Raw genomic sequence first — 20,995 nt, forward strand, 5'->3', positions numbered from 1 at the left:
ATTTTTCCATTGTTTGCTCATTTTCCCAGGCAATTATTTGATTGTTTAACTCTTCATTATATTGCAGCTCTGCCTCCAGGGTGGAGGGCATGGTGTCCCAAGATTTAGGGTTTTGTGTAATTGTTTTCAGAGGTACTTCTAGGGACCTGCAAATTTTCTGTTATTTCACCATAGAATGATCTAAAAAGAGGTGCATTTACTGCCCTTCTCCTGGCCTGTGTTATAGTCTGTAAGTAATGGCAAGCACTCTTTTCTGCCCTAAAACTATGAGAAAGGCCCCCTTTCCATTGCTGCCATAAACTCTGCTATTCTAGTGGTCTTTCTTTCCCCAGAACTGCCACCAAGGACTGTGAACCAGATCTAAGTGTGCGCAAAGCAACAGAATCCTGCTACAGTGCTAGCAAAGAGAAGCCTGTAATCTCCTTCTGACTAGTTGTTCCATCTCCTTACTGTCTGTAGGCTAAGAGCTCCAGAAGCAGCTGCTGCCGCTGTTGATTTAATCAATCCCAAGGCCTACTCCTGGTTTTCTGGGACTGGGGCTGTGTTAGCACCACCTGTCCTGGACTGTGCTCCTCTCTCAGGTACAACAGATCTTTCCTGCTGACCTTCTAAGTTATCTTTGGTGTCTGTGGGCTGAGAAGTCCCACTGTTGCCAATGATTCAGTCCCTTGAGGCCTGCTCTGAGTTTGCTGGGGCCAGTTTGTTGGAATAGCCTGTGCTGGACTGTGCTACTCTCTCAGCCTGCCACAACAGACTTTCCTGTCAACCTTCCAAGTTGTCATAAGCTGGAAATTTGTTTCTCTCTTTCTTTTTGTGGTTTCTCTTGCTCTAGAATTTGTTTAGAGTCATTTTTAAAGGTATTTGGAAGGGTTTGGGGGAAAGCTCAGGTGACTCCCTGCCTTTACTCTGCCATCTTGGCTCTGATCCCCCTATATTTTTCAATTCTAAATTATTAAATTATTCAGTTAGGAGTTTTAGGTTTTTCTATAATCAGGAGAGAAGTTAATTTTCTAATTAGTTTAAATTAACACAACCTAAATTTTTAAAAATTCTACTAAATCAAGAAGAACTATATAATTACTTCTATTAGCAACTTTAAAATGTTAACTTTCACAAGGGCTATTGACTGCCTAGATTTCAAATTTTAGGGCCCACTCTTATCAGTCAACATATGCTTCAATTTTCAAAGATTAACCTATATTGAAAAGTGATACTGAGATTACAACCTTCAGGATATAATTGTGAGCATTGGTTCAATTTAAATGTAAATTAAACTTTGAAAGACATATTAGTACATTTATGCAAATTCTTCAATGTTTAAAAAGATATTAATATCACTGATTTTTTTGATAGTAAATCAGATTATCATCTTTATATTGTAGATTCTATAGGATAACAATCTGTTTCACTGGCAAATGGTCAGCAATGATCAGCATTAGGAAATATCCTCTGATTTGTATTATAATAATTTTTTATTTAAAGAATCTCCCTAAAAACATTTAGAAATATTAATTAGAGCTAATAGGAATTCCTCTTCCAAAGAAAAGGCATATTTTTTTGTCGATTTTCTTTGAAGTGACTCAAAGACTAAGTCCATGCTACATAGGAGAGCTAGTTAAACCTCCATTCCTCTAGATTTTTTGCCAAAGTATTTAAACCAAAACAAACAAACAAACAAACAAACTTAGAATGAGTAAAACAGAAAAGTTTCAAATATTGTAAATATGATAGCTTAACTTAGACTGAGTTTCTCAGCAATACCTGTAATTTATTTGACCTATTTAGGTTCAAGAAAAAGTCTTAATTTTATGAGGACAGGATAATTTAAATTTCCAAATATGTGCCAAAGCAAATCACCTGAGTTGCTAGCATACTACCTTGCATGGCCTGATGTCTCTTTTCTTTGTCATCCCCAGCTGCATATAGAGTTTACCCCGTTCCCATGATAGCCAGATCAAAAGAGAATTTACCCCTTGAGATTTACTAAGGGAGATCCTATAGGAATGACCTCATTTCTCTTCTGGGCTTCTATGAAAAGGAATATTAGTCCCAAAAAATGTTCTGAAAGAATTTCTCTGAGGACACCTTCTATGGGGTATGAAAATTATCACCACAGAACTCTGATTCAATTAAATTCAAGAGATATTTATTATGTGCTTATTATGTTCACCACAATGTACTAGGAACTAGAGAAATAATGAAGCTGGATCTGTTCTCTAGAAATTTACATTCCCACATGACTGAGAGAGTCTGTGATGATCATTGTGATACCAACTAATTGTATTACCTAGGGAAAATCATTTTCCATCTTAGGGCCTCAGTTTTTCAATCTGTAAATAAGTAGACTGGACTAAATGCTTCCTAAGATCACTTAAAATTCTACTAGTCAATGTTCTAAGGTTCCTTCCAGCTCTGACAATCAAAGGCCCATTCCTGCTCTGGCATATTATATTCTACATAAAAATTTGGATAACTAAAATATGGCTACATGGTTACATTCCAATTTTCTGGATTACCATCTATCTTTCATTAATTATATTCTAGAATAACTTCCTAATGAGATTTAGAGAGGTCCCTTAAATCCCATCTGTAACTCACATTACATCATGAAGAGGTACCATCTGGGAGATTTCTGCTCATTGACTGGGCACTATCTTGTCTTCTAGGACTCTAAAGTTTCAGAAATTCTAGAATTGCATCATTAATTTTATAATTGAAAGCATCCAACCTATCATCTTATAAATATAGATTACATTATTTGATGAAACTTGTTCTAACAGACTGGGAGATCAGGAAATTTAGGTTTAAGTCTGACTCCACCAATTATGAGCTTTGTGATCTTGTAAAAATAGGGTGCAAATCAACACTTGATCTATTATTTTTGTGGATTGTCTAGATTTAAGAAAGTGATGAGGAAAGTGTCAGTAATGCAGATTAAACTTAAAATTGTGTCTGTCCTACATTTTTTTGGGGAAAAAGCTGGTTGTCAAACATTTACCAGCATACCACTGACCAGATGCCTATCTTCCCTTGAAGTTCATGACACTTATATCTCCAGTGTAGTTATCACACCACCCCATTGGTATCTTTGACTTCTTCTCTACTGTGGGTTCCCATACAAGCACCAATGCCCCTCCCTCTTGGTTCATGTTTCTGTAGGGCTTTGAAGTTTACATGACATTATCCTCCAAACATCCATGTGAGGTACATAGTAAATGTAATACTTCCCCCCATTTTAAAGATGGACAAACTGATATTCAGAAAAGTCAGTTGACTTGTCCAAAATCATGCAGCAAGCAAAGGAGGTCAGAACCTGAAGGCAAGTCTTATGAATCCTTGTTTAGTAATCTTCCTGTTGGGGTTGGAAGCTCAATTCCGTGTGGACAGTCTCAGGCCGGTAAAGGTGGGAACTTCTAAATCTTAGAGCTCTCACGAGACCCCCCCAGGAAACGGCTGGGAATCGAGGTGAACCGAGCTATCTCGTGTATTTCAGCCTCTTCCCGTGAGAAACGTGATGGGAGAGAGATCTCCCCGCCCTCGAGATTGTCCCAGATCTGGGCACACTATTGTTATCTAACAGCACGGTATTTAGATGCAAACTATGTGACTGGAGAGTTAAGTAGGATCAGGGAAGCCTGAAAGCTCTCTTAGCATGTGAGGAGCCAAAGAGGACACAAGGCTCCGCTTTTCCTCTTCTCCTTCTCTCCCCTCCCCCTCTCTCCCCGCTTGTACTTCTACTTCCAATCTCTTATTGTAAGATCTTTGCCTCCTTGGGAGATTCTTCTATCCCTCCTAAGGAAGAATTCCCCTGCACTTGTAACTAGACCCTGAAATAAAGCTCAACCCTTGTTCGACTCTGGAACGTCCTTTCTCTCATACGAGCATCTGGTTTGGCCAACCGAAGACCTTGGGAGGTGAGGTAAGAAGACTCGGGTAGCCCACAGGCCTCTAGGCCTGGCATCTTCCCACCACATCATGTTGCCGCTATAATAATAGAGAGATCAATAAAAGTAAATTTTATATCCTGTGCCTCATTTGATTATGGCAAAAATAAAAACCTAAAAATATAAATAAGAGCCAAAATCTTCATCTTTAATTACTTCTACACCTGCACAACTCTAAGAACCCTCTATGCCCTTCTTGCTAAAGTAACATTTCACCATCTGGAATAACTTGGTTTTAAGCTAGATAATTAAGAGAAACAAGCAGAGACATAGAGAAAGAGACAAAGAGAGGAAGAGAGAGAGAAAGAGAGAAACAGAGAGACAGAGAGAAAGACAGACAGACAGAGACAGAAACAGAGAGTAAGCGAGAGAGATCTGACTGGTCCAACCAGAGAAATGCCTATTTATGCCTGTCTTTTGTTTCCCAAATTCAATATAAAATGACTCAATTATTTTTTAATAGTTCCTGGTTATAAGACCTGGCTGATGACTTATAAAAAATCTTATGAAATAAATCGATAGTCAGTGTTTAAATAAGTTCTTCAATTCTTTCTGTCTCTGTCTCTGTCTCTCTGTCTCTGTCTCTCTCTGTCTCTCTGTCTCTGTCTCTCTCTTTCTCTCTCTCTCTCTCTCTCTCTCTCTCTCTCGTTAATTTTAGGCAGCTATTGTATAGTAGAAAAAACAGCAGTGTTGGAATCAGAAAATTTGAGATCCAGTATCACTTCTGCCTCTTTATGTGCTGTATCACCTGAAGAGCTTTACTTGCCCTCTTTGGGTTTCAGTTTCCTTACCTGCAAAGTGGGCATAGTGATGTGTGTATTTATTCTGTGACAGAATGGCTACTGCTATAGGAAAAGCACTTTATAAACCTTAGCATACTATAAAAATGTGAGTTATTAGTAACATTGGATATCATGAGAGAGGTAATATAGAGTTTTGATCAAGCACTGAACTTGGGGATCATTTTCCTCAATTGTAAAATGAGATGGCTGATCACAATGACCTTTAGCATCCTACTCAACTCTAAATATAATCCTATGTTGCTGTCACTTGCTTTATTAATGCAAGAGTCTACCTTTCCACCCACCATGCATGTTTATCTTGTGGGAGATTTCTTAATGGTTTAGTCAATTAAAAGCTGTCATTAGAGTTGTCAGAGTGGCTGAGGCAAAGTTCTTTTAGTGGAAGGCAGATTTCTCCTGATGTACTTGTAATTTTCAGGTGACCCTGAAAGAATAGTTTTCATAGTTAAGTTTTGTTGTTGTTTTAGTGTGAAATACATACTTTGGGAAAATGTGATTTTATATACATATATACGTATATATATATATATATATATATATATATATATATATATATGTATATATATGTATATATATGTATATATACATACACATATAAATTATAAAATTGAAATTATGGAAGGGACTCTGGAAAATAGAATTTTGCATGTTTGAACTCAGTATGACTTTCATATATAGACTCATAGATTATGTAAGCTAAGAGACACCTTACTGTTTCAATTCTTCCTCTAATTAGCTGATTGACTTTGTACAAAAGAACTAACTCCCTTTTTGAGGCCACAATTTTCCCATCTCTAAAATGAAGGGCACTGAAATAAATTGTGGCTAACATGACTTCCATCTCTAAATTATATATCCCTACTCCCTCATTTTACAAAAGAAGAAACTGCAATCCAGAGAGAATCATAGAATCATAAACTTAGACCTGGAAAGACTCTTAGATGTCCAGTTCAGTTCCTTCATTTTACAGTTGAGGTAACTGAGACACAGATCTGTTAAGTGACTTAACCTAGGGTCATACAACTAATATACAAGGAAACTGTGACTCCAACCCAGATCTCCTGATTCTCTGTCTTGGGCTGTTTCCACTGTAAGCCTCAAGAAAATTATATATGATATAATGTTACTTATAGAAGTGGATGGCTTGGAACATAGACTGTTAACACTAGAAGGGGCCCTAGACAAGATCAAGTAATAAAGCAAATGCATGTGTCAGACCTAGAAGGGTTCTTAGAATTTAAAATGTCTAAGTTGGAAGATACTTTAAAATACAGAATATTAATTTCCAGTGCAGAAGGTCAGAGCTAGAGGAGCCCTCAGAAAGCATCTCCTCTAGTCTCCTTTTACCAGGGGACAACTGGTGACCTGAGAAAGGATATAGGTTGGACAAACCACATAGCTACATATTGAAAGTAACCACTCAGAGCCTATACAGAGAAGTTAACCTTAGGAGGGGAAAAAAATGTGGGGGCAATCCGTAAAAACTTGCTTTCATGTGAATCTGAAATGAACTTTGGCCCTATTATGCCACATAGACAATCACAGCTGTATGAAGCTTAGCTACACCTCCCAGGTTTCCTTTTGTTAGGCTAAAACCAGCCTGAGCTGTTGGTGCTGGGAGTCTGCCTGGGCACACATCCTATAAGCTGCCCGCCCCAAGGGGGTGGATTAAATTGGGGGAAGTTCAGCTCAGCCCAGACACGCCTGTACTGCAGCCACTCCTCAGAGGACAAACAGCTCTATCTGTCCTAGCCCCTCTCTGAAGGATAAGCCCCATTAAAATCCATAAGAAAGCAGGAACAGGCTACATTCATCAAGACCTGTAAAACTACAAAGGAGGGACTAAGGAAGGCCTGTCTTCCTATATAATGGGGGGAGTTTGTCAGTAGGATTTTTTGCTCCCCAGTTCAGCTCCTCTTCCCTAGAAGCTCATCCTTTCCCTTCCTCTCACTGGGCATCAATTAAGGGTTTAAGAAACCCGAAAGAAGATTAGTAACCTTAGTCCCCTAGGGAGACTTCAGAGTATGGGAGAGCTAGGAATATTTGAAATTAAGACTTTACTTCCTCATTTTGAAGATGACACTAAGGGTCATAGGGGTTAAGTGACTTAGCCAAAATCACACAGCAAATTAAGAGATGGTATCTGTACACAGTTCTTCTGACTCCAAAACCAAAAGTTTATCTACTAGGCCATGTTGTCTCTTATATCTAGTCTATCTAGAATATATCTAGATCCATCTAGACCAGTTTCCTCACTTTTTAGAAGAGATTTCAGAGAGGAGACAACTTGCCTAAGGTCACATAGCCGGACTATGACTTATGAGTCTGAAATTCACTTGCGCTGACCCCCATGGCAAAGTGGATAAAGTGCTGGGCTTGGAGTCAGGAAGACTTGATTTCAAATCTGACTTTAGACACTAGTGGTATAATCCTGGGCAAGTCACTTACCCTTGTTTGCCTCAATTTCTTCAGCTGTAAAATGAACTGGAGATACCATTCCAGTATCTTTGCCAAAAAAACCCCAAATGAGGTCATGAAAAGATGGATACAACTGAAACAATACAGCAGCAACAAGAACACAAAGATAAAGGAAAGAATTGTGTGAAAGGCAGTTTGATGGCTAAATTCAATTCTGTCCTAATTGGTACTTAATCCAGTTCTGTCGTCAGTGGTCAGCCTAGATCACATCCACCCATAGTAGGTGGGAAGGGTTGGCCCTCTCATCAATCTTCTGGGAAGGGCCTGTGGCCCTACACCCAGAATAATTCCCTTAATTCTCAGCCACAGTGTTGGAAGATCAAACCCTTCGCTTAGTGACATCTCAGCACATTGCAAAGGAAACAGAGTCACAAGGCTGGGAGGAACCTCAAGAGGTCATCCAGTCTATGCCTCTGCCTTCAGGAAAGGCCACACCCAACCAGTTTCAGAAAGGAGAATTAACCCTATCTTTAAAGACCTCCAGGGAAGAATTTACCACAGTCTCCTTTGGTAACTTTTTAATAAATGTATTATGGAATCATTGCTGTTATTGTTGTACATTAAAGTTAACAAAATGATTTCTTCATGGTAATAATTTCTCTTCATAATTATATATGAGGAAACTGAGTCTCAAAGAGGGAAAGTCACTTGCCTGTGGTCACGTTGCAATTGAGTAACAATACTTTGCTGTTATTATAGGAATTAGACTCAAGTCTTCCATTCTAATACTAGTAGTGTTCATAGAACCACAGATAGAGAGCTGAAAGAAACCTTAGAGGCCGTCTGTACCTCACATTTTACAGACAAGAAATCTGAAGCAAAATGGAGATTAGGTAAATGATCCAAGATCACACAGGTAGGTTTTCACACTTGAAATTTTAACCCAGGACCTCTTAATCCAGAGACAATCCTCTTTCTATTATTAGAAAATCTATCATCCAGTTCAAACCAATTTAACAAACACTGATTGAATATTTACCCTGTCCAGATGATGCCAGATGATAGCAATACAAAGAGAAAATCAACAAAACAGTCTGAGATCTTAAGAATCTGACATTGCTAGGGACACTTGATTCCAAAAGGAATTATCCTTGAACAACTTGGTGAAATATTTCAAAAGATTCAAAATTACCTCTCTGAGAATATTTCTCCCTGGAGTATAGATCAGAGCCCCTCCAGAGGAAGATAATAGGATTCAGAGATGGAAGGATATTTAAAGAGTGGCATTCTGGGAAATGTTTAACAACTAGTTTGGGAGTGGGGTGGAAAATGTGCAGGACATACTTCTAAATTTAATCTCTATTATTAGTATTTTTTCTGTCACTTTCTTAAGTCTGCATAATCAACAAAAAAGTAAATGAAATTCTAATTTGTAGCATTTGCTGATTTCTGAGATAGAACTATTCCCACTGATAATTTAACATTTGGTTGTCAAGAGCCAAGTTGAACTGTATCAAGTACTCCTTTGCTTAGAGGTCAACTGATGAAATAATGGAAAGATCACTGGAATGGGAATCTTGAAGATCGCCACCATCCTTCAAATCTCTGCTTGGTACTTATTGTGTTTGTTGTTGTTGGGTCCTGCACTACTCTCTGTAACCCCATTTGGGGTTTTCTTGGCAAAGGCACTGTGGTGGTTTGCCATTTCCTTCTCCAGTTCATTTTACAGATGAGAAACCTAAGGCAAACAGGGTTAAGTGACTTGCCCAAGGTCACATAGCTAGTAAGTGTCTAAGGTGAGTCTTTTCAGGAAGGTGAGTCTTCCTGAATCCAGGCCTACTGCTCTATCTACTGCACCACCTAGCTGCTCCACTTATTGTGTAACCTTGCCCAAATCACTTAACACATGAATCTCAGATGTCTCAGCTAGAAAATTAAGAAATAGGACTAGATGATCTCAAGGGTTCTTCTAGCTCTCAATAATGTGAATGCTCTAAACTTTGCAATAAATAATTTTCATTAGTTGACATAAATAAATTAATTCTTTCTCTGCCTAGGTGTTAGGTGGCACAGTTGGTAGGGAGTTGGCCCTAGAGTCAGGAATACCAGAGTTCAAATCTAGTCTCAGACACTTACTAGCAATGTGATCCTGGGCAAGTTACTTAACCTCTGTCTGCCTTAGTTTCCTCAACAGTCAAATGGAGATAATAAAAGCCCCTACCTTCCAGGCTTGTTGTGAGCCTCAAATGAGATAATATATGTAAAGGGCTTAACATAGTGCCAGGCATATAGTAGATGCTTAATAGATGCTTGGTGCCTTCCACCTACCCTGCCTCAAGTTTCTCCCTACTCCCTACTCCAAGTTATACTATATTCATCTGTTAAAAGTATTTCCTAAATATGAGTCTGACCATCTCCCTACTCAGTAAACTCCAGTAACTCCCTATTATTTGTAAGATCAAGTATAAAAACCTCTGGCATTTAAAGTCCTTCACAATCCACCCTCTTGTTTTACCCATGTAGTCTTTCTGCACTTGAACTCTAGGTTCACAGATCAGCCTACTCTCTGTTCCTTGCACATAACACCCCCTCCTATCTCCTGATTTTGGGGCTTGGCACTGACTGTCCCCCATGCCTGGAATGTTAGCCCTCCTCACCTCCACCTCTTGGTTTCCCAAGTTTCCTTCAAGGTTCTATTCAAACCCTACATTCTGGAGGAAGCTTTTTCCAAATCCTTCATTACCTCACTCTAAGTGAAAACATAAAAAGGCCTTAGCCTAAAAGGATCAAGGTCTCCCATTGCATCCTGGGCCATCTCCAGTTGTCCTGATGAATATCTGGCCAATGCACCCAGGTGGTTCCAGAAGAGAAAGTGAGGCTGGTGACCTTGCACAGCACTCCTTCGTCCAAATCAAAGTCAACTGCAAGTCATGTCATCATTTCCCTGTTTTCACGGTCCTCTTTGAAAATGAAGGACACCAAAATAACAACAACTGTCCTCTAAAACCCCCCTCCCCTCCAAAGAAATGTTAGCACTTTCCTCTTAAGCACATTTAAATGAATTCCCTTTGACAAGCTATTAGTGCCTTCCCCATTAAGAACACCTTCTGTCTGTATAAACCTTTAACATGCAGTTATCCCTTCCACATTGCAATTTTCCCCATTGCAGTTTCTATATATCAAGGGTCAGCATAAGAAATTAAATAGGATTTTTTTTTAGGAATTTTGTGGAAGCCATAGATGATACTCGAAGGTCAACATACCAAATACTTAACCCAAATTTTACAATAAGGTACTATAAACATCCCATGAATGAAAAAGAAAAAATTCAGACTTCTCTGGTACAAATGGAAGGCCAAAAATATTCAAATGGATTTTCTAGATCATGGGGCTCCTGCACCCTTAACCCCCACACTGTGGAAGGGATAACTGTATATCTTTAACATACACAGTCATATGTTCTTCATCTTCTCCATTAGCATACAAAACTCTCATAGAGCAGGGACCCTGTCTATGGTTTTCTTTATATTCTTAGCCCTTAGCACAGTACCTGGTACATAACATAGTGCCTGGCTCATTCAATGCTTCTGAACTGGATGACTCACTCCATGATCATTTTCCTTGTCATGAGAGTCTCTGGAGTAGGTATACTACCAGTTGAAGGCCCAGGTCAAAGTCCCTGAAGCATGTTAGAACCTGTAGATCTCCACCGATGTAATCTTTGGAAAAATTGAATCTGTTCTACACCCCAAAGAGAGGAAACAGAAGAAGATTTTTGTGGAGATTTATAAACAGAGGTATGACTTTACCAAGTAGTTGAATTAATTAAAGATAAAATGAAATGAAAGTATATCAAGGAGTTAGAAATAAAGTGCTGTTGAAGTTCAGAGCGGGGAAGGATTCCTGGGGGAGAGGATGGTAAGGAAGGAAAAGATCTGATGATAGGATTCCAGAATTTAGAATTAGAAGGAAATTTAGAGATCATCTATCTGATCAATGATCTGTTTTTTGCAGAGGGGAAAAGCGAAGCCCAGAGAGGGGCAGTGACTTGCTTAATGACACATAGAAACAGTCAAGATCCAAAACTAGATCACCTAACACCACCTGAAATAAATCAACTAGGGACCTCAGAAATCTGATATGACTACCTGTAATATAGGAAATGTTCTTGCATTTGCATTTGCCTAGAAAAATGAGCATGTGTGAGACAACCAGATATGTCCCCAAACAACACTTCTCCTTCTCAAACTCTGCTTCCCCAAACTCTCAGCTGCCTTCCAATGCCACATTTCCAATTACCTCTCAAACTAGATGTTCAATAGGCACCTAAATCCAACAATATCCAAAACAAAATCAGTTATCTTCCCTCTAAACTTGAGCCTTTTTTACTTTCTCTGTTCCTCTAGAGAGCAATACCATCCTTCCAGTCGCTCAGACTCTACCTATGAGTCATCCAGCTACCCCCAGTATCTCTCATTCCCCGTATCCCATCTTTTGCCAATACCTATTGTTTTCACCTTTGCAACATCTCTCATATGCTCCCCTCTTTCCTCTGAAACTGCCACTACCCTGGTGTGGGCCCTCATCACCTCAGGGCTTGGATAACTGCAATAAACCGCTGGTAAGTCTGTCTGATTCAAGACTCTTCCCCACACCAATCTATCCTACGTTCAGCTATCACAGTTATTTTCCTAAAGCAAAGGTCTGTTCATGTTACCCTACCCTCTACACTCAATAAACTCCAGTGGGTCCCCGTTGCCTCCAGGAGTGAATACAAAACGTTCCAATTGACCCTTAAACACCTTTGGAGGTTAGTTTCCTCCTACCTTTCCAGCCTTCATACACCTTACGCCCCAACACATACTTTTCAATCCTGTGACACTGACTTCCTGTCTGTTCCACAAACAAGACACTCTATCTCTAGGTTCTGGGCATTGTCTTTTTTTTTTTAGAGGGGGGAAGGCAAGGCAATTGAAGTTACATAAGTTGCCCAAGGTCGCATGGCTAGTAAGTGTCAAGTGTCTGAAGTCGGATTTGAACTCAGGTCCTCCTGACTCCAGGGCCACACCACTTAATTGCCCAAGTTCTGGGCATTTTCTCTGACTGTCCCCCAAACCTGGAATGCTGTCATTCTGACACTCTACCTATATACCTCCCTAGCTTCCTTTAAGTCCCAGCAAAAATCCCATCTTTTACTAGCAGCCTTCCCTAACCTAACCCTTCTTCATTCTAATGTTTTCCTCAAGCTAATTATGTCCTATTGATCCAGTATATAGCTTGATATACTTGTTTACTTGTTGTCTCCCTCACTCACTTGTAAACTCCTTAATGGCCTGAGGCTTTGCATAGACCTTAAATCCAACTCACTTGCAAGTCTTGGCATCGGAAGTCCTCTCCAAGAATGAAGAATAAACAACAACAACCTTGAGGGCAGAGACCATCTTTTGGTCTTTTTGTATTTCTGGTGCTTAACACAGTGCCTGGCACACAGTAGGCACTTATTAAATGTTTATTGATTGATTGGCTTCTCTTTAATCCCCTCTGAATCCAGAGCTGGCCGTCTTTTCAAATTTAACAAACAGTGGTTGAATACCTACTATGTGTTTACAACTGCTCTATTACAGCTGATGGCAGCATTGTCTCCCAAACAACCATAATTAAAACCTCAAAATCATCTTTGCCTCTTCTTCCTCTCGCTTACTCCCTCTGTGTTAAATCCGTTGTCCTGCTAACTTTACATCTTTAATAACTCATATCTATGCCCTCCTTTTACCTCATCCCACATTCATATTTTTTTACCAAGACTATTACAATAGCCTCCTAACTACTCCCCTGACCTCTTATCTCCTCCTCCCCAACATATTCTACACACCTGAGTAATCATCCTGTAATGCAGATGTGACTATGTCATTTTCTTCAAAATATATCTGTGGCTCCCTATTGCCTGTAAGAATAAAGATAAACCTCAGCTTGGCATTCAAGGCTCTGAACATTTTAATTATAACTTGCTTTTCCAGCTTTGTTTCCTAGTTTTCCCCCTTAACCCTTCTACCTTTAATAATAATAGTAAACATCTATAGACCACATACTATGTGCCAGGCATTATGCTAAGTATTTTATAAATATTATCTCATTTGATCCTGACATCCCCAGAAGATAGGTGTTATTATTATATCCATCTTACAGATGAGAAAACTGAGGCAAATAGGTTAAGTGATTTGCCCAAGTAAAATTTGAACTCAGATCTTCCTGACTACAGGCCCAGTGCTCTATCTGCTGCTGCTTCAGTCAAACTTTGACCAACCTCCTTTTTCCTAGTCTCTCTCTGTTCTCTGTGGCCTCCATGGGTTTGCACAGGCCATTACCCATTCTAGAAAAAAACCGTCTCTTCTACTGAAATCATTCTCCACTTTCTTTACTTTTAGGGCCAAGCTCAGTTGCCAACTCTTCCATGAAGATTTCTATGTATCCCCTTCCCCTAGATAAAGCAATTTTTCCCTTCCCAAATTTTAATAGAGAACTTTGTCCAGATCTCTTCTTGTTTTGAATGTAATACAAAGAATTCTGGACATCCAGTCAGTCAGAAGACCTGGGTTTGAATCCTGGTCATCAACAGTGTGATCAAGAACAAATCACTTCATGTCTCTGAGCCTCAGTTGTTTTTTATTTTTTAATCTGGTAAATGCACGTAGTATTACTTGCACTATCCAGCTTTTAAGCTTGCTATGAGAAAAGAGCTTTGTAAACCTTGAGACACCATAGAAATGAAAGTCACTATGTATATGTATACACATATCATGTCCCCTTCTCTTCATTATACTGTGAACACCTTGAATGTAGGAGTTGGATTGTTTTCCATCTTTTTGTCCCCAGCTAAAATACTCTCCAATTTTTCACTGTGGCCTGACCTTTCAGGGGCTGTTCTTTTGGATCACAATCTCTGTCAGGTTCTTCTAAGATAGTTTTAAATTTGAGTTTGGTAATACACTATTTGTCTGGAGTTTGAGGACCAGCCTATCTAAGGTAGTCATCACAGTGTAGTAGAAAGGAGAAATTTTGAGCATCAAATGACTTTTATTCAAAATCTGTTTTTTATATTTTTTTATCTGTATGACCTAAATTAATTCTCTTCCCTCTCTCTGCATTTCAGTTTCCTCATCTGAAAAGTACTGGAATTTGAACTGAGTGATCCTTAAGATCTTACTAAGTCTAAAACCTCCTGAGTATGGAGTGTTTTATCACCAGAATGGCCACAGGGTTATATCATTTCTCCATGGCAAAGATCACATATTGATAGTAAAAAGGATTTAATATTTGAACCAATGGAGGAAGCCTCCATGAGCATGACATACATCTCAAGATAAAAGTATCCTCAATTTAGCCCATCACAGAGTCCTACACATGGTGGAAGTGCAATAAATGTGTGTTGAATTGAATATTTAGTGACTGCAAAGTTAATCACTTCCCCCAAGTGAAGTCCAGAGATGAAAAAGATGTAAGGAAGGCCACTCCCTATTAATTCTTTGACTTTTCTCACATTCATCACATGCCCTCCATGATGAGGCATTACCAAGTCTTTGATCAAAATCACAAGAGCTATTAAGAATTGGGCTCAATGCAAAATGTACCACCTCATGCTGAGCATTCATTGTTGGACAGCTAACTATCCTGTGACTAATTAAAGAGTTTCTCCATTATGCACTTTCTTATTGTAACATAGCAGAGGTGATTGGGGGGTTGGGGGTGGGGAAGAAAGGGAGAGATGTATGTGGATCAATACCTCAGAGCCCCACCTGGCATTACAAGGACAAAGAACAATTATAAGAACAATACCAAGGAATTGCCCCAGGCCATGTGTATCATCCCTTGGGAAGGTCTCAATGTCCAAAAAGACATTGGATAGGAAAATAATGACTCAAGAGAGTCATAGAGTTAGGAAACTTAGGTCACAGTCTCAGCTCTGTAATTCACCCACTACAAACTTGGATAAATCATTTCCCCTCTGTGGTATTCAGTTTCCTCATCTTTCACATGAAGATAACGATATATGCACCACCAACTTATAGAGGTTTGAGGGGAAACAAATGAGATAATTCTAGATTCACAGAATGTCAAAGCTGGAAGGGACCTTAGATCACAGAGTCTAGGATCAACATGGAAGTAACTTTTCAACTGAAAACATGGAAAGTTAGAGCTGGAAGGAGCTTTGGATACCATTTAATCCAACCCCATCATCAACTGATGCCTAGAGTAGGAAAATGATTGGTCCAAAAGTACAGAGTGTCAGAGCTGAGATTAGAACTAAGTTTCTAGACCCCAGTATTATTTTGACTCTACCATAATATATATAATATATTTTTTAGCCACCAAGGGCAACATAAATATTAACTTGCATTACTCCATTAGCTCTTGTGTTGCACTGAATGATAAGAAATGTGATTTAATTAAATTGATAAAAAATCAGCTCATCCCTATGATTTAAAGGACAAGGCAGCAAGTTATTCCAAGAAGCTAGGTAACAATGAATATTTTCAAGGTCAGCTGAGGTAGTAAATGTCATGACTTTATCCCATTGCCTTGGACAATGGGGAGGAAGTATGCTCATTGACTCTGCAGATGATGATGTTTTCAGAGGCTCACTATTATTTTAGAAAACAAATAACAGCAAAAAGAATGATTGGCTCTCCTCAAATGGGCAGAACTCTATCCTAGGGTCAGACTTGACCACAAATGGAATCTGAGTCAGCTAGCATAACTCCTACCCACTCTGATGCCACACTGCTGGGTATAACTGGACATACACGACAGATTTATAAAGCGGAGTCAGTGTGAAAAAAGTAGATAATTATGAGGGTTTTTTAATGTTAATGGCAGATTTTATTAGTTTTTTTTTTTTTTTGGTATACATGATTAGAGTAATCAATGGTTTTCATGTCCATTATCTCATTTGATCCTTACAACAACTCTGTTAGGTACAAGTATTATTGTCCCCATTTTACAGATGAGTAAACTGGAAGGCAGAGAGGAAATGACATACCCTTACTCTACAAAGTCCTACTGGTTAGTGACAAGAGAAGGACTCAAATTCAGATATCTGCATTCCTTTCTTTATGCTCTTTTTATAACATCATACCTACAACAGCTATCTTCTACCTACTCTTCTAGAAAGTCCCATTTCTAGGAAGTTGTACAGAATGTTTAAATTGTGTTCCACTCTTTCACTAAAAGCAGATTGCACTGAGTCATGAACAAATCATTCTTCTAGTTGTTTCCTATGACAATGTCATACATTATTCTCTTAATAGATTTCAAGTCTCTGCTAGACTATTAATTCCTCAAAGAGAGAGACCAGGTCTTATTCATTTCTTTCTCCTTCCTACTCCCAAGGCCCAGAGTACAGAGCACAAGGCTTTGCACAAAACATTTTACAAATGTTTATCAAATGGAATGGAACAGACCTGTTAGTTCCTAAAAGACAGTACTCTGTGTGATATGGGACAGTGAGGAACTAGGAAGGTTAGGCCTAAAGAAGAAAAGATTGAAGGAAGGACATGGTTATTATCTTTAATTATCCAAAGGTTCATTGTGCCAAAGAAATATTGACTTCATCTGAGAAGGCAAAACAAAGAACAATAGGTTAGAGTTAGAGGGAGGCAATTAAGTAAATACAAGTAATATACAAAATATATACATTATAATTTTGGAGTGAGGAAGTGCTAACAACTTGGGAAAATCTGGAAAGGGCTGACTTTGGTCCATCTTTGCACATGAAGCAGTCTTTAATCTGTGATACTCTAGGTTTCTTTCTACCTATGACATTCTATGGTATGATCTCTGATTCCTTTCTGATTTCTCTTTGTCAACCATGTGGTAGAGGGTGCAGAGCATGTTTGACTGGTGGGTCACAATGCCCTTGGTGAGGGAACAAGATCTTGCCATTACAGTAACTCTACCATTGTCCACTTTCCCATGGCTCCCTTCCATATCCTTCTGGCTGAAGGATGATCCAAGAGCATGCATTGTATATCAAACATTACTTTGTCTGAAGATGCCAAGCTGGGAAGAGGAGGAGAATCATCCATTCATGCCTTATAAATATTCCAATAGTTTCAGGATCCAGGTTTCATCTGTTTAGATACATCCGTTACCAGAACAGACTGTGACCCCTTTATGCTTCAGTAGACTCCATGAGTTGCTGTGGCCAAAAATGTTAGCGATTTGTAGTCAACTTCCTGGTGATAGGCTTCTCTTAACTTGATCAATCTATGGTTGACAAACACCCACTCTCTCATTGGACTCTGCACCGAAGTTTTACTAATTTGATAGAACTTCAGAGAGTTTGCATTCCAGTATGATAACCTTGGAGAAGCCAGAGTCCCTGGTGAGGGGAAGGGAAGCTTCAGTTTCATCATGTGTAAAATGGGAACAATAATGCTTGCACTACCTAGCTAATTAAGTTGTTTTTAGGAAAGTACCTTACAACTTTTTAAGTGCTATAAATGTGATTTTTTTTAAGGATTTTATTTGACTAGTACCCAACTTTGAAGCATAATTATGATGTAGAAGTTGTTCTGAGTTCTCTATGCTATGCCATCAGAGAATGAGCTCTGGCTGGTCCTACCAGAGCAAAAGACTTTGGATATGAGCCCCTTGAAAGACTGGATACTGTCATCCAAGGACCAGTCTAGCCAAGTTTAGAAATGTTCATCACCAAGTTGACTGCAAAGAAATGAATTTGTCAGGTATGGCCACTCTACAGATTTGTCCAGAGGATGTGGTCTGTTCAAAATGGGGATCACCCATATGGACAAAATCTCAAACCCTTGAAATATTGAAATAATATTATTATGGTTTCCCTCTTGGAACTGATTTTTTTTCCTCAGCTATAAAATGGGCTTAAAAACACCTACCCATCCTGCCTTACAGTGTAAAAGAGTTTAGATTTGATATTATGGGCCATAAAGAGTTATCATATGCTATGGAGCATTGAACAGAAAGAAACAAGAAAGTCAGGAAGGGGATTGGTTTGGGGAGTGAGATGAGGAAGGAATTGATTAAAGATTAAGTTGCTGCTTGTGGGCATAGAGTGGAGGCAAAGAGAATTTGATGGAAGGAGACAAGCTAGGAAGAGTTAAAACATTTTCAAAATGATTTATTTATAAGTATCGTGGGACTGGGAAAGTATTAAACATTCCTGAAGTGTTCAATCAGCAATTACAGATTCATGTTGCTACCTAAAGGTGTACAAAATTGAAGCTGAGTGTTAGCACACCACAGGGGAGCATTCCCATTGACCTTTGCTTTGAATGGAAAGGAAAAGTTTCTGAAAATGCTTCCTTTTAGGGTTGTAGAACAATAAAATTAAAGGGATCATAGTATTAGAGCTGGAAGGAAGCTTAGAGGCCATGAAGTCTATCCCCTTAATTTTACAGAAAAGGAAACTAAAGTACAGAGAGGCTAATTGTGTGCCTATGATCCTAGTTATTGTAATGTACCCACCTCTTAACCTTTAGGACCCAACTCTGCCTACACCTAGGACGTACGTTTGTTATTTCCAACTCTGCAGCATTCTTATCTCCTGCCACAATACTCAGAGACTTCATCATATTGGTCCACCTCTCCCAGAAAACGTCCCTCCAAGTTTATTGGGTCCCCCTAGAAGGAGCTTTCTTGGGTCAAAGAAATTGTTCTTTAACCCTGTGCTGCTCAATAGTTTATTAGTAACTAGTTTCAAGGCCCAAATGTCCTGCTTATCCTCTCTACAGATTACACAAAATTGGTAGAGATAAAAAGATAGATGGGGGGAAGAAGGAGGAAGAGAGGGAGGGAGAAATTGATGATAAATGGAACACAATCATGAGGTCAAAATTATAGTCAATAGATTATAATGATGATCTGAAGCAAATAAAATCAAAATTGAATAGAAATAAATTCCCAAAATTGAGGTTCAAAAATAAAATAAATTATACAAGTTCAAATTAGGAAAAAATGTGACTGGACAATGGTTTATGAGGAAAGGAGCGTAAAGAGCAGGATGCGGGAGAGGGTTAAGTGAACTATAAACTGAATGGGAATAGGCAATGCAAAAAGCTAATAGAATCCTGGGTTGTATGATGTACAGAAGTGGGGAGGAGATAATCCTACTGTCATCTGCCATCTTTTGATCTCTTTTGATGTACAATGTTCAGCTCCGAATGGCACATTTTAGGATGGGTTTTGACAAACCAGGTTGAGGCTAGAGAACAGTGATCTGGATGATGAGGACTAAATCTATGTCATATATCAAATAATTGAAGAAAGTCAGAACGTTTAGAATGAAGAAAAGAAGGTTTGGGGAAAACATCAGAACTGATGACCAAACCCAAGAGAGTATATGATCTCTTTCCAGCCAAATGAATGAAGTTGGTGGTTCCTCAGTTTTAAAATGTCTTCTATGTAGGAAGGTCCCTTCCAGTTCTGACATTTTCTGTTTTGTTTTTCCTTCCAGTTCTATGGTTATACTCTTTCCAACTCTGATTTTTTTATGATTATATTCATGCTTTATAAGTTTGTGGGTAAAAGATAAACTGGGTTGTAAGATAGGGCACTGATTTCAAATTCAAGCCAAGTTCCTATATGCTCTGAATGCTGGACAAATACACAGTGAAAGAACATTGCTCTGCATGATTCCACTTGCCCTCTAATCCCATTCTCCATGGGAGAGCAGAGTTGGTGTTTGCTCCTTCCACAGACTCTGAGAATCATCACCTGATCACACTGAATGACAGGTGAGTCAATGAAAGAGAATGCTACCTGAGGTTCTTTGGAAAAGGTTAGCCTTCCACCTCTGGGCTATGGGAGACAGGGTAAGTGAGGAGACCAGGCTTGCCACCCCAAGCATTTGGAAGTAGGACTCTCACCCAACAGAGGTTGCCCAGGTTAATAACAATGAGAAATTGTATTTGAAGGGCTAATTGGAAATAGTCAACTGCCCATCTAAAAAGAGGGCACAGGGGAGCCATCAGAAAGGTTAGAAAAATCATTCCAACTACAATCGTAATAAAGCATTCATGTGTGCACATCAGGTCTCACTTAATGTTCACCGGACTCCAAAGTGTTGCCATTTTACACATGAAGAAGCTAAGGTTCAGAAAGGGGAATGATTTGCCCAAGATCACACATCATGTCAGTGGTTAGAAGACAGACATAAACCCAGGCCACTCAACTCCTAGTCTTTGCCTTAATTTCCTCCTCCACATATCTGCATACTAATCACTCCACTCTCTCCCTCTTACCTCTGGTATGAGGATCCACTAGGAGAATGCATGGGAAAGCCCTTCTTAAGCATAAAGAAATGAGTAAAAATCAGCTGTCATTATTGTAGGCAACTTTGCTACAAGAGCACTCAGGCAGACTAAACTGTCTGAGCCAGAAACAGTGAGTCCGAACCCTAACTGGGATTTTAAAAGGACTTTAAAGAGATCAGGACCAGGAACACTCTGATGGCAGTATGTCAGGATTTACTGTGATGGGTGTCCCCTTCCCTTGGGTGGTAAATCTTTTTCAATTACCATCTTATCTCTTTTGCTAACAGCTAAGCTATCTAGATAGAAAGCAAGCAAAGATAAATCTCATACACATCAAAATATTCAGAAAAATTAGCAGAAAAATAAAAGAATCAAATTGTATGATTGTCTATTAGGGAATGGCTAAGCAAAATTTGGTATGTGGACATAATGGAATATTATTGCATCACCAGAAACAAGTATACAGAATTCAGAGAAGTATGGGACAATGAATATGAAGTGATGTGCCGTAAGTAGAATTAGAAAAATGGTATATTCAACAATC

Source organism: Notamacropus eugenii, chromosome 1 (genome assembly GCF_028372415.1).
Source record: "Notamacropus eugenii isolate mMacEug1 chromosome 1, mMacEug1.pri_v2, whole genome shotgun sequence".
Taxonomy (NCBI): Eukaryota; Metazoa; Chordata; class Mammalia; order Diprotodontia; family Macropodidae; genus Notamacropus; species Notamacropus eugenii.